Source organism: Ostrea edulis, chromosome 6 (genome assembly GCF_947568905.1).
Source record: "Ostrea edulis chromosome 6, xbOstEdul1.1, whole genome shotgun sequence".
Taxonomy (NCBI): domain Eukaryota; kingdom Metazoa; phylum Mollusca; class Bivalvia; order Ostreida; family Ostreidae; genus Ostrea; species Ostrea edulis.
The window spans coordinates 7379394-7393005 of NC_079169.1; the positions used below are offsets into that span (position 1 = coordinate 7379394).

At 36.0% G+C, this 13612-nt stretch overlaps 1 long non-coding RNA gene across 2 annotated transcripts; it reads right to left on the bottom strand.

The window, feature by feature from the left end:
- Positions 1-1448: 1448 nt before the first annotated feature.
- On the bottom strand, positions 1449-11399 carry LOC130047114 (uncharacterized). 2 transcript variants are annotated; one of them, XR_008796159.1, is made up of 2 exons: positions 11015-11399; positions 1449-1747 (listed from the first exon to the last, which is right to left on the bottom strand). It is a non-coding gene; the product is annotated as an uncharacterized LOC130047114 (long non-coding RNA). The 2 variants fall into 2 exon arrangements; XR_008796160.1 differs by lacking the exon at positions 11015-11399 and adding an exon at positions 6249-6426.
- Between the last annotated feature and the right edge of the window lie 2213 nt (positions 11400-13612).

Sequence of the window (13612 nt, forward strand, 5' to 3'; positions counted from 1 at the left end):
GACAAGCATATGTAGATTTATAAGTACTCAATACAGACAAGCATATGTAGATTTATAAGTATTCCATACAGACAAGCATATGTAGATTTATAAGTACTCCATACAGACAAGCATATGTAGATTTATAAGTATTCCATACAGACAAGCATATGTAGATTTATAAGTACTCCATACAGACAAGCATACGTACATTTATAAGTACTCCATACAGACAAGCATATGTAGATTTATAAGTATTCCATACAGACAAGCATACTTACATTTATAAGTACTCCATACAGACAAGCATCCGTAGATTTTTAAGTACTCCATACAGACAAGCATCCGTAGATTTATAAGTACTCCATACAGACAAGCATCCGTAGATTTATAAGTACTCCATACAGACAACCGTACGTAGATTTATAAGTACTCCATACAGACAAGCATCCGTAGATTTATAAGTACTCCATACAGACAAGCATCCGTAGATTTATAAGTACTCCATACAGACAAGCGTACGTAGATTTATAAGTACTCCATACAGAATAGCATACGTACATTTATAAGTACTCCATACAGACAAGCATCCGTAGATTTATAAGTACTCCATACAGACAAGCGTACGTACATTTATAAGTACTCCATATAGACAAGCATACGTAGATTTATAACTACTCCATACAGACAAGCATATGTAGATTTATAAGTACTCCATACAGACAAGCATACGTAGATTTATAAGTACTCCATACAGACAAGCATACATAGATTTATAAGTACTCAATACAGACAAGCGTACGTAGATTTATAAGTACTCCATACAGACAAGCATACGTAGATTTATAACTACTCCATACAGACAAGCGTACGTAGATTTATAAGTACTCCATACAGACAAGCATATGTAGATTTATAAGTACTCAATACAGACAAGCATATGTAGATTTTAAGAGTACTCCATACAGACAAGCATATGTAGATTTATAACTACTCCATACAAACAAGCGTACGTAGATTTATAACTACTCCATACAGACAAGCGTACGTAGATTTATAACTACTCCATACAGACAAGCATATGTAGATTTATAACTACTCCATACAGACAAGCGTACGTAGATTTATAACTACTCCATACAGACAAGTATGCATACGTAGATTTTTAAGAGTATTCTATACAAACAAGCATCTGTGGACTCATAAGAAGTACTCCATACAATCATTCGTTGACTCAGAATTGGGACCAAACCAACAAGACACGTCTCTGATATGAAAACGGATCCTGTTAATGCAATCCCAAAAGTCTTTCTGTACTTTTCCCATCGCCCTCAGTCTTGATCTTTCTATGACGTCATGGCTTCCATTGATGAATGACCGGACATTAAGCGGATGAATGTTTACCCGGTGATGGAGTTAAGCGTCATCAGACCGAGTATACATCATCCGCGTAACATCCGAAGTGTATCTTCCTCCCAGTGATGTAATGATTTCCTCTTCCTTTCATCGTCTGCAAGTTTTAATGAAAATATTGTTCGAGTTCTACAGATATTCAGAGAGCATTATCATAACTCCAATTCCGACCCTTGTCACTTAAATCGTGTTTATTGGCTTTAGTCAATGACAATCAAACAATAAGGAAACGATGGTCAGTTTTCTTTGGCTGGGCTATTCATTATGGACTGCTTATCAACTATTTTCCCGAGTCTCGGTGTGGATACACGGACTTCTGCTGACCTGCTGTGTCGCTAAGGCACGTTCTCTTCTCCTGCAGAAAAAACGACATATTTTACAGAAATTTGAACTTTTGAAATCTATTACAAATACCTTATTGTAGGGATAAAATATTTATCGATTTTGTTAGCAAATCTGCATAACCTGAACAAAACGTATGCGTCGATAGGTCTCTTCTTGTTACCGGAAAGCATACGACCGCAACAAATACCAGATGATGACCTTGGAACAGGATCATTTCTTGGGTCAAGGACTTCAGGACCTTATCGTGGCCCACTTTTCCCTATCCCCATTATCTGCCTGACCATTTTGCACTCATTCATTCCTTATAAGCCTGTGGTATTCAACAATGACCTATTTCCATCATCCCGTGACCGTGGTTCACGTGGACACCATCATTAGTAAATTTCAACATTGCAGTGAATAAGCATACAATTGCCTGTGGTTTGTTTGATTGCTTTCCGGTGTATCAGTGTGCCTTTGCAATGACGGATAAGTCTAGATTGATTGTTATCATAAAGAAGTAACTGAACTATCGCGTTCAAACTCCGCCCGGCAGGGATGCAAGTACGGAAGATGTAGATTAAGGAATGCATTGGAGATTCTTCGCATTATGTAGGCAGATTTCATCATGTGTCTGTTTCCGTTCGATCAATGCGGTGTCATATATATACTGGGTCCTTTGTGTTTACCATGCATTTCAGCTTTGCTAGAATTACAGGTCGGGGCATATTTTGTTCCAATATGAAATGTACATGTCGCTAAACATGCACCTGATTTATGAGCATCTTTAAGAGAGGGGAAAATGAAACTTCGTACATCCATGTTTCTATTTTATAAGCGGGGTTGATTTCATATAGTTTAACTGATCTCCATTGATGTGACGATTCATGTGTAAATTGATATTTCTCGCAGTGTGATTTGAGGATTCAAGTGTGGGAAACATCTGTATAACAACGATTTATATCACAACATTTTTGTTGTGTGCGGGTTTTTCTTCTTCATTATGAAAATAAATCGTAAATACACGAAATATATCAATTTCATGTAAATATATGAGAAGTTTTTTGGAAGGTTTCCATCATAACCTTTTGTATATTTACGCAATGTTTGTCGTAACAGCGAGGATTCTTTAACGTGCCACGCCTACCGTGACAAGGGGCCTCCGCTTTTAAAGAAAGACAAGCGATTTTCACTATTAACCATGGGCTCTTGGCAAAGGAAGAGTCACTTCTTACTGTAAACGGCTTGGGTTGGACGCGGTGCCCGAATCGAGAACCGAACTCTGGTCACCCGACTGCGAAGCGAGCGCCCTATACCACTAGCCTTCCGCTATTCACACCATCCAATCTTACAATAGGAATGTATAAAGATCCAACTTGGGGACATAAAGCAGAAATAAGGAAAAGTTCTCGATATGCGGATTATAATAATAAAGCTCAATTTGTATGACACGGCTTTAATTATTAACGAATGTTTGGCTTCATAAGTTCTGAAGACATAATATGTATACATATAATATATTCATTAAATTTCTCCAGCTTCTCGGTTATGCAGATAAGCCGACGTGGCTTATTTGATCCAACATATGCTATTTAACGAATGTGTATAGTTGAACTCTATCTCCTTACAATCTCCAGGCAAACCCAAAAAAAAATCTGCATTTTCTTCTAGCAAGCGGCTGCATAATTAGCGTCATTACAGGCCCCAACCCGGTAGTTCGACACAACCCATTGATTTTGAATATACACCTCGAGTGGAGGGCACCTAAAGGATAAATCTAAAATGGCTGCTAATTGCAAGATCTGGAGACTTCTACTACACCTCGAAAATTGTGTGTACACAGAGGAGAAAATCTTCTCGGGTGACATCCTGAAGCTTTTCAGGAAGATTGCGGTTCTTCGAACTTTGGCCTCTTTCGAGTTTTCTTTTATTGGTGGGAGAGAAAAAATTCCCTACCCGAAACCTTTAAAAAATTCCACCCGTCTGTATTCCTGTTCGCTTTCAAATTCTCGGTAATGTGAACACATAAAACCCATTGAATAAGCTGTAAAGCGTTGGGGTACTTAAAGCATTCAAGTGAATAACCCATGAAACAGTTGCATTTTTGTCACCAAAAAAATCCACGTTATATATATCTCTCAGATCAAATATTGTACACCTTTTACGTTCAATGTTTGTTGAAATTTGTCTCCAAAAAATTATCTTAAAAGTCTTTCCATGCAAATATAAGCTTCACAACCTCACAGTGTCTAAGTTTTGTGTAAATAATGCAATACTTGAACCTCTACACTTTTCGATCGATATACCCCTACTGTCTAAATCAACTAAAATGGACAATACATTGGCCCAATGTCCGTTCAAGGTCGCACCAAAAACCTAGAGTCGTTTTGGCGCTGATTGAATGCACATTTAGGGCGCGTCATGCAGGCCAGACAAGCGCCTTTTGGTTCCACGGTGAAATAAAACACTCTTTTCCCGTCTCGTATCTCCACTCCCTGGTCGTCGTTGCATGCAGAAAGCGGATGATATCTTGGGGTAAGTATTGTTCGTGATCACCGACCGTGATGGTAATCCTAGTACATCGATGGGGAAAAACTACTTTAAAAGGCTTCTGAAACGCTGTTCAGACATTCTTGTGCATTTTGGAAAAAAAAAATGAAACAGCGAAAAAGATCCCATATTTATAAAACTTCATAATATGCATGGGTACTGCGAACACAAGAGACCCATGAAGCGCTGGGTAAAATATTTTAAAATCCTTGGGAGTTATTCCCCCCCCCCTCCCCAGTTGTGAACCCTATAAGGACATTTCTGTCGATTTTTTTTTTTCATTTTCAGGAAGCATCCAATTTTAAGATTATAAAAATACTGTTAATTAGTATTTTCAATTACACCGCACTTCTGCGATTTGAAATGTAGTTTTCCCTCTATTGAGGTGTCGTACACCGACAGCTTTTGTTCCGATTTAGTATCCCCGTCAATTCTGGAATATATTTTCTCTAGGCTTTTATATTGAATTTCATTGCATTCTTTTCAAATTTTATCATCCGTGAAGTCATTGCATTTACTTGGTCAACAGCGATCAAAACAGCTCCCTTTACGTTTTAATGGGGCCTCCTGTGGGAGACTTTAAACACGGGGGCACTTCTCCGCCGATACCTTGATAATTGAAATATTTTTTTTCCGATTCAGTAAACAAATATTTTCATATATCGATTGTAAATTCGCTCCAGAGACAATCTTATTCTTTTTTTAAATATTTCTTAAACACGCGTTTTGAATCAAGTGCTTTATCGATTTTCATTTCTGAAGAAGTAAGAACAAAAAATAAAATTGGCACGACAGAATTACACAACTGTAAAAGCCATGTTATTATGAATTACCATGAATGTACATGTGAAATGACACATATCCATCTTCTTAAATTATCATGGGACGGTAAAGAAATCTATCCAAGTATTTAATAGTTAAACAGAGACTCCAAACGGGGATTTCAACAGACACACGAGCCGGAGCTTATAATAAAATACAGTTAGTGACCATAAAACATGAGGGTTTACTTCGCGGCGAAAGTATTTGGATTGAGATATTTATCTAAGGTATTTACACATAGAAAATCAATGGCTATCCACTCTACAATAGAGGGGGCCCGTAGGGGGTTGTGCAATTCTTATATAACCCACTACCGTGGGGAAAATCCTACATTGTTAAAAATAAATTGCCAATTGAAAGTCATTGTTGCAAGATAAATAACCAACCAATTCCAACTGTCCAGCTTGTAAGACGGGCTATCAAACAATGGACATTAATGGAACAAAAAAGTACTTAATCCTTTATTTTATTCAAAAGTAAACTTTTACACACACACACACACATTCTCAGAACTCTTGGCAGTTGCAAACTTTGCAGACATATCCCCTCGCTCGGATGAGTGTGGATCTAGTCATGACCAAGTTCAACATGGAATAGACACACACCCATCCGAGGAAAGGGGCACAGATATTTACAAGTCTTATTTTGGGTTTAGATCCTTGGAAGTGTTTTACGTATAAGCAGACGTAAAGTCCCGAGTTACGTCAACACGTGCTTCTTCACTTAATATAAGAGGTTTCCCGCCTTTTTCAAAGCACTCGGTCCCTTTCGTTGGCCTCCTAAAATGTTATAAGCAGGTCACAATATCAAATTTTACACAAGGATTTGACGATTAAATCCATAGCGCTGTACATACTATTAAAACGAAGCAGTCTTCTTTAACGAACACCGTACACTGTACTCAGTTCGATAGTTATTCACAGGTCATTAAAATCAAAACCGAGAGAATAATTCCTTTTGGTATGTCAAGCGTGAACGAACTGAAACTTGTAATTTTGACAGTCATATAGCCTCAAATAAAAATAGAAAAACGCTAACCAACAAAAACCATTATAAATTCTAACGTCCCAATTCCTCTCTCGTCCATAACACAGACCTAGCTGTCAATGCTCGCGCTTGAGGAGGGGACCGCTAGCGTTCCGTCCAGGTGTGCGTCTTACCTGTATTAACCTACGAAAGGTACTATCCAGTGTATGAAAAAATATTACGGACTGAAGATACCAAGAAGGAAATGGCGAAAGGTCTAGCATGGATGCCGGAACTCCTACAACTAATCGGTTTTTATGGACCGTGCGGGCTCGGGGACGCGCATTCCACTGCTCAGAGCCCTGGCATAATAACTTTTGAATTCATTCGAACAATGTACGGTGAATGGATTTGGATTGTCACCTGGGCGCATGCGCGGAAAGGTACACTGTGAAATTTTACCCCTATTACATTTTCCCCATATACCATTTTTTAAAATAATTCCTTTTTTCGATGCAAATTTTGAAAAGTAGTGACAATTATATGATTTAAATTTTTAAAATGAGGTTTTTATAAGCAGAAGAAAGAAGGTCACACCGAGTACAAGGTGGAAGAGCGCGGTCAATGATTGAAGCCATAACAAAAGAATACCCTTCTATAAATACCCTATGAATAAGCGACTGCTTTTTAAAATCAGGTTTAGAAAAGATTCGCTTGGTTTGGCTTTAATATTACGGTTTCTGAACGCCAACAAAAGCTTGCATATTTATACAAAGGATTCCCCTGTGTGTTCTCAAGTCCTGATATTTAAAACTCTGGATAAATGTTCTTTTTAAAATGAAGGAATGCCATACCCTTTTTTGAAGAAGAGACACAATTTCTATAAAGTGAATTAAGTACAGGAAGAAAATAATGGTAATTCAAATTAGATCGGGGATTTTAATTCAAAAGTGTTAAATCAAGACAATTTAAAAAAAAAAGTTTACATAATATAAAATATTTTTTTGTAAATTCACTTCTTAATTAACCTCGTAACAACACATATATATGGATATTCTGTAATTACCTGCAAAGTTTGCAAAATTCTCTCTCTCTCGCTCTCTCTTTCTTTCTCTCTCTCTCTAATCTCCCCTATGGGACCTCTATGAAGTACCTGTAATTTAAAAATTCCTTCTTCGTTCCCTGAACAAAACTGGTTATTGATTTTTGTCTTCTTAATCGATGCCCAGGTAAAAGCGTTTCAAGGAATTAGAGTTATCTCGCATGACCCGTCCTTGTCACAGCGCGGCGGTAAAACAGGCGCGTAGGCAGAGTGGTGAAAGGAAAGGAGGGGAAAGGCGGAAGGTTGGGAAAGAGGAGTGAGAAAGGGGAGGGTAAAGAGGAGACAAAAAAGAGACGAAAAGGAAGGGAAAGAGAGACCGGAAACAAAAGGGCTGAGAGGAGGGGGAAAGATGGACCCAACCCCATAATGATCGTCTTCCTTCAACCCTTTAGAAATAAAACAGGTGTATGCATTTGAATTTGACCTGGATACCACATTATATCTCTGCTCGCTTCCATTCATTTACAAAATTTCAAAGTTTGCTGAGCTCATCGCTACACCTCAAAGTTTGCCGCGCTCATCGCTATGTATACCTCTTGAAAAGTTTGCCGAGTTCGTCACTATACCTCAGTTTTTGACAATACTTCTGCACCCGGCCCAGTCCCCGTGCTACATTTGAATTTGTCAATAGTTTCTTAGGTACATTACCGGTGTTTGACTAATGAACAAATCTATCCATATACGATGAAAGCTCATTCACATGCAGAAAATGTACATACGCATAAATTATGCATATTTGTTATAAATTCATTTGGGTTTTTGTAAATTGTGAGAGTCTTTTAGACAGGTGTTCATGACTGAAGGTTTTGCAAAGAGCACATGAAGATAATGGTGATATTTAAAGAAAGTCCCATTGATTATCACAAGCTATAGTCCAAAGGAGAGCTCGTTATATAGTTCTGTAACCCTTCGTTTGTGTATTTTGGAAGTTCCGAACATCAGACGTCTTCAGAACGGCTCTTCATTTCTATATTTTGGAAGTTCCGAACATCAGACGTCTACAGAACGGCTCTTCATTTCTATATTTTGAAAGTTCCGAACATCAGACGTCTACAGAACGGCTCTTCATTTCTATATTTTGAAAGTTCCGAACGTCAGAAGCCTTACGACCAGCAGGCATGCCATTGAAGCCATCTTAGGACTAAGACATATCTTAAGATAAACTTGGAATGTATCTTAGTCCTAAGTGAGTCTTGCAGTGGTGTAATGTCTATAAGACGGGAGTAGTAGGGGTTCCGTTCCTCTGGCCTCGGCCTCTCTCTCTCTCTCGTGTGTATGTTTGTGTGTGTGTGTGTGTGTGTGTGGTCTTATTAAAAAATACTTATAAAAATAACTTTTGATAACATTACCTTGTATGATCTATATATAATTTTACAAGTCATTAAAACAGTTTAAGTTTTAAGTCACTGATATTATCGTCCATTGGTCTGTAATGTTACAATTCATAAGAATTTTCCTAACAATCGTTAAGTCTACCCTAGTTAGGATAGTCCTAAGAGAACTTCTATGTCCATCTTAAGATATGCCTTAGGACCATCCTAAAAATCATCCTAAGACATATCTAAGTAATGTCTTAGGACAATTCCTAGGAAACCTTCGATAGCATGCCTGCTGAGGTACAGAATGGCTCTTCATAATTTGCATATTTTGGAAGTTCCGAACTTCTCGATACTCTTACAGAACAGTGACTAGTTTACACTGGACAACATAGTGTTTTCAGAGCCAGAGTTGACACTGTTATGGAAGTGCTACAAAGCAGAATACCTTCACTGCGGAAAGAAGAGGCGGTTATGCAGGTCCACAGGCGAGTACATGCGTACCCACGTGCGCACACCACGCTTTGGTACATGCATGTCCATTATCAACTTATTTTCTGAAAGTGGGCTATTTTTTGCAATGTTTTCTAATATTGAATGTCTAATAACATGGAAAATAATGACAAATATCATATTTTATTGCTATATTTTACATGAAATTTGACATAGGATTCAAAGTCTTCTTACACAAATAAATTAGGTATGTTTGATAAATGTATTCTGAAAATTGTATTTATGTTATATCTGGTCTCTTACTAGATGTGATAAGAATGATGAATGATAGCGGAGCTGATTTTATCGATAATTCTGTGAAGAATGTGGCACATTTCCGGGCCTGTGGATAATGAAGCTTGCCGCTCTCCGTCTATACTTATCCGGGTTTACTTGTCTTGTTCGTCTGGGGTTTTTTTTCAGTTTGGTTTTCTCCATACGATAATATCTTCCCTCAGCTACAATACGTGGCCATTAGGGGTGAACTCAACCTATGGCTGTAATTTGTTTTCTTGAAAGGTTAAATTTAAGTTCACTTGCCAATCTGGTTTCCAGACGATTTATTTTGTTAGAATTGAATTACAAAAAAAAAATATGTGCATTTCTTGTGCTGTACCGAATGAAACCAATATGTCTTGGCAAAGGACACTAAACTGCACGAAAAGTTCACTCGAACGTTTAGTCCCACACTCCGTTTGATACGGTGGTGGATCAAAGGGAATGTGGATCAAAACGTCAGAAGCCGTTGAATATTTATTATTGAACAGATTAAATTGTTTTATTTATATAAACCTTTCTAGCAACGTATGTGTCATTACTCGCCAATGAAATATGAAAGAACATTATATATGTATGTGTGTACATTTGTAATGTTGTGAATTCAAAATGTTTGCCCAAAGACATTTATCACGCCTCATTCTGGCCACGTGATCTGAGTGATCAGAACAGCGCCGGTTGACATAGAAACAAAATTTCACCAAGATCAGAACAGCGCCGGTTGACATAGAAACATAATTTCACTAAGATCAGAACAGCGCATGCTCAGTCCTGCTTGGTAACAAAATGAATTGCATACCACTGTAACACGGCATGTTAATGTACTAATGTTACATACAACTATATAACAAACAGGGCACATACATGTACATGTACTAATATGTCAATGACAAGTACCTCCCTTCCCCTGATAGAGACTTACATGTCATTTTGTCAATGGTTTCAGCCTTCGAGTGAAGAGGAGTCTACGAAACGGAAGTCAGGACTCATAGTGTTCACGCAAATTTTTAACAATATGGAAACAGCAATGTTACACTCTACATCTGTCCTTCCTTGACAACTTAAATTTAAGTATACTAGTATCTAATGTGTGACGTATATTACCAATTCTTGGAATATCTGATTGATTTGTGAAATATACCATCAAAAAGTTGCAAACAGTCGTCATCACACAAATTTATAAATTTTTGAAGGCGCATTATACATGTAATACTGAAAATAATATTGTCAGGCTGTCCAGCACTCTCTGACAAAAACTAAGGGCTAATTTTAAGGCTAAAATAAGGAATTTCATAACTAAATTAAAGCAGTTTTAGACATTCAAATGGTCTTACTTTCGCAATTTTGACAACAAAGAAACTCACAATAATACTCTCCGTGCAGGAAGGACGTCTTCCAGCTGTTATAGGCTATAACCTTACTAGTCACATCTTTGTCACAAAGTCACAAGCAATAAACAGCTTGACACATGGAATCACTGGTCAAATTTACTTTGAATGCATTTTCAGAATTGCTAGAATAGAAATATATTTTTAAAAAATAGGAATTGACAAGGAAAATTAGGGCTTTTTCATGATTTCCCCTTGAATTTAACATTTTAAAAGGAATTTTAACAAAAACTAAAAATTAATTAGGATTTTTTTTTTTACGAATTTTAGGGCCGCTGGACAGCCTTTATTGACAATAACAAAATAATATTGACAATAACAAAATAATATTGACAATACATGTATAACAAAATAATATTGACAATAACAAAATAATATTGACCTACCTTGAACTCCTGTGTGTGCAGCTACTATTATTCACCATCTTGCAGGCATGGAGTCCTTCAGAAAACAAATCTCAAACTTCTTCATCTATCAGGTAGTCCGTCTATCACTTCAGCTGACCAGCAGTTTTTCTCTCCGTCCATCCATCAGATCATGCACCTCGTACCTGAAAGAAGAATAAAAACATTGAAAAGATGACACTGTTATTTGAATTTTCAAACTGCCCATATACTAGACACTGATGCAGAGTTGTCTTTCTTAGATCACACAAAATGGTTAATGGGCTCCTGTCAATTTTTGTTGTCAAAGGTCCATATTTACATTGATATACATCATATGTCTGATATTCTATTTCTAGAAAAAGTACTGAATGACGACTAACCACTGTGTGTTTAAACATTTGATAAATGGTGATGTGAACAAACTGAATGAAAAAACAAACTTAGGTTCACATAGCAAATATTATTTCCATGGCTTACGCGCTTTTCATGTTATAAGGTTACCGGGCGGATATTGTATGCAAAATGATGACCTTCATTAATATGATTCTAACATGTCTAAACATTTTGTCCAAGCCTTTGAGTTACAAATTAACATAAGTATATATGCTCTGGAACAAAAGTCCCCAGAGAAATCACGATACTGTCTCGTGACAACAGGGCAGGTGGAATAGCAATCCATTACAGTCATAATTTTGTTAAATACTGCGGGTGATATGTTATTGAATGGTATATCATAATACTATAAATATATATCGCAATGTGTGTAATACATCACTTGGAAATGTTATTTCAGTTTACTTTTGTGTGTTGTTTATACAGATGTGTGTTGTTAATACAAATGTGTGTTGTTATACAGATGTGTGTTGTTTATACAAATGCGTGTTATTTATACAGATGTGTGTTGTTTATACAAATGTGTTATTTATACAGATGTGTTATTTATACAAATGTGTGTTATTTATACAAATGTGTGTTGTTATACAGATGTGTGTTGTTTATACAGATGTGTGTTGTTATACAAATGTGTTATTTATACAAATGTGCGTTATTTATACAGATGTGCGTTATTTATACAAATGTGCGTTATTTATACAAATGTGAGTTGTTGTTTTTTATGTTTGTCTAAATATACAACCGTTTTCATCAACATCAGTCACGTTTCAAATACCAGAAGTATCGATTGACTTGAATATGCCTTAATATATTAAAATTCTTTGATTAAAATAGAGATTAATCATCTCTGTCAGGTAACTATACCCAGGTGAGTGCTTTCAATTAATTTTAAACAAAGGAATGTTATCCAGTTCTATCCAGTATTCAAATACATTGTTAAGTCTTAGAAATCTTTCCAGTTCTATCCAGTATTCAAATGGATCATTAGAGTCTCGGAAATCTTTAAATCTTAGAAATCTTTCCAGTTCTATCCAGTATTCAAATATCGTAATACTTTCCAGTTCTATCCAGTATTCAAATAGATCGTTATAGTCCCGGAAGTCTTTCCAGTTCTATTTATTATTCAAATATATCATTATATTCTCAAAAATCTTTCCAGTTCTATCCAGTATTCAAATAGATCGTTATAGTCTCAGAAATATTTCATTCTGAAGTGAATCAACACCAGAATGGTAACGAATGCAACATCTGAACTAAAATGAAAAACCTGAAGCCTCTGTATTGAGCTCAGCTTCATTTCACGATAAAAATAATATTACAATAAAACATAACACCATTCTCTTGTCTCTAATAAATCACATAAGATTTTCACGAATAGATGTTTTCAAAATTATTGATCAACAATGAAGGAGAAGAAAATGATTGCAATGGAAATGGACCCGTATGCAGCATTCACAATATTTGTTACAGTAAAAATGAATGCTATTTCTATAAGTAAATTCATATTTGTACAATGCTAATGACATTTTTTTTCATTAACATGAATGATAATTATAAGTATTTTTGAATAATGACAAAGGAATTTTGATGTAATGGCAATGTTAGTTTGAAGTAAAGACAATTATAACCAGTGGTGGATCCAGGATTTTAGAAAAAGGACGGGTGTCTTGTGTTTCTTGACAAGCAAAAACAAGGAAAAAAAGATTTCATCAAATTATTGGAAAATGGAACATACTCAGAAGCCAAAGGATTTCGTGAGATTTAATACTGCAAGATTAAGGAAAGATAAAAGGGGCGTGCCTTCTGCCCACCCTACCCCTAAAATCCGCTTGTGATGACAATGGTATTTTGAAATAATGACAATGATATTTTGAAGAAATAACAATGGTGTTTTTAAGTAATAACAATGGTATTTTGACGTAATGACAATGGTATTTTGACGTAATGGCAATAGTATTTTAAAGTAATAATGATATTTTGAAGTAATGTCAATGGTATTTTAAAGTAATAACAATGGTACTTTTAAGTTATGACAATGGTATTTTGAGGTAATGACAATAGTATCTTGAGGTAATGACAATGGTATTTTGAAAAGCAATGACATTGGTATTTTAAAACATTGACAAAGGTATTGTAATTGGTAATTAATTATATTGCAATGAACATGAAATCAATTTATTCTTCATTCTTCTATATAATATTGTG